A 1208-nucleotide genomic window follows, 5' to 3' on the forward strand; every position below is an offset into this window, starting at 1 on the left:
ACTAAACCCTAATTCGAAAAATATTGATTGATTAAAACTTATTGATTTATTGAAATTGAATTGATCATCCTGAATTTGAAATTGCTTGTTAATCAAATCGAAAACCTAAAAACCCTAATTCTGAAAATCGATTTTGATTGTTTGAAATTGAACATTGATTGGTTGATTTGATCACCTAGAACTATTGTTAGGAATGTTTAAACTCGAATCTAATTGTTTGGCTTGTTTAAACTAAAACCCTAATGACCTAGTTTAAGATTATTTTAAATCAAAATCTAAAACTACATATTAGGTTAAACTGTTCTAGACTTGATTATACTCGTTGCCGTGTGGCCTTATTGCATTCATACCATAATAATCTGATCATATTGATTGATTACAATTGCACTTAGAACTTATTCTAGGAATGGTATTGAATCAAACCAAATAGCCGTGTGGCTTGTTCTGTTTCTTGGCCGAGAGGTTTCTTGTTTTGTTTGCATCTCGTATGAACTGATAGAAACCATGTTAGGATTGTCTAGTAGCCGTGCGGCTTGTTGTCTACCTTGGCCGTGTGGCTTCTTCTTGGCCGTAAGGCATAAACCTTGGGTATTAGGCTTACTTGATTGTTTAAACTTAAAACCCTATTCTTTTAAACCCTATTCCTAAAAGATCTAAAATATATTAATCTATGATTTCAGATGTCAAAAATCAGTAACCTGGATTTTGCTGCCCTAAATCTCTCTGGAGATAATTAACTTCAGTGGGCGCTTGATGCTAAGATCATCCTGAAATCCAAGGGTCTCGGTCAATGTATCATCGAAAACAATAATGCCAATGAAAAGGATCGTTACAGAGCCATCTTGATCATTCGTCATCATCTAGCTGAGAGTCTTAAGGATCAATATCTAAGCATTGAGAATCCACTAGATCTTTGGACTGAATTGAAATCGAGATATGATCACCAAAGAACGGTGATCTTACCAAAAGCTCGGTTTGATTGGACGAATCTCAGGATCCAAGACTATAAGTCTGTGGACGAGTATAACTCTGCACTGTTTAAGATCGTTTCTAAAATTAAACTGTCTGGTGAAAGTATTACGGATCAGGATATGCTTGAGAAAACCTTTTCCACTTTCCACACAAGCAATGTATTGTTACAACAACAGTATCGTGAGAAAGGTTTCAAAACCTATGCTAATCTTATTTCTTGTCTCTTGCTCGCTGAG

This window comes from Brassica oleracea, chromosome C1 (assembly GCF_000695525.1).
Source record: "Brassica oleracea var. oleracea cultivar TO1000 chromosome C1, BOL, whole genome shotgun sequence".
Lineage (NCBI taxonomy): Eukaryota > Viridiplantae > Streptophyta > Magnoliopsida > Brassicales > Brassicaceae > Brassica > Brassica oleracea.